Here is a 341-nt window from a genome sequence, read left to right as displayed (position 1 = left end):
AATTTCCAGAATTCATAAAATGTTCCAGACTGACCATCTCTGATCTGGTTCCTACTTTCACTAACCAGTGTTATTATTCCTAGTGAACAACTTGCAAACCCTTGTCTTGTATCTTTATTAGTAATTAAGAAGCTGGGGCTGTAAAAATGGTGCATCAGCTTTAATGTAGAAACGACGCTGCCGAAAGTTTAAGTCATTATTTTTGCACTATTCATGCTGCTGAAAGCCTTATGGAGTTATTGCCAGGTTCTAAGGAACTTTGATGAACTACTCAAAATCAACGGTTGCATAGTTTCTAGTTTACTGGTTGCTGAAAATTGAAATGTGCATGTTGTTTACGC

Source organism: Penaeus monodon, chromosome 24 (genome assembly GCF_015228065.2).
Source record: "Penaeus monodon isolate SGIC_2016 chromosome 24, NSTDA_Pmon_1, whole genome shotgun sequence".
NCBI lineage: Eukaryota > Metazoa > Arthropoda > Malacostraca > Decapoda > Penaeidae > Penaeus > Penaeus monodon.
This window is presented reverse-complemented; position numbering follows the sequence as displayed.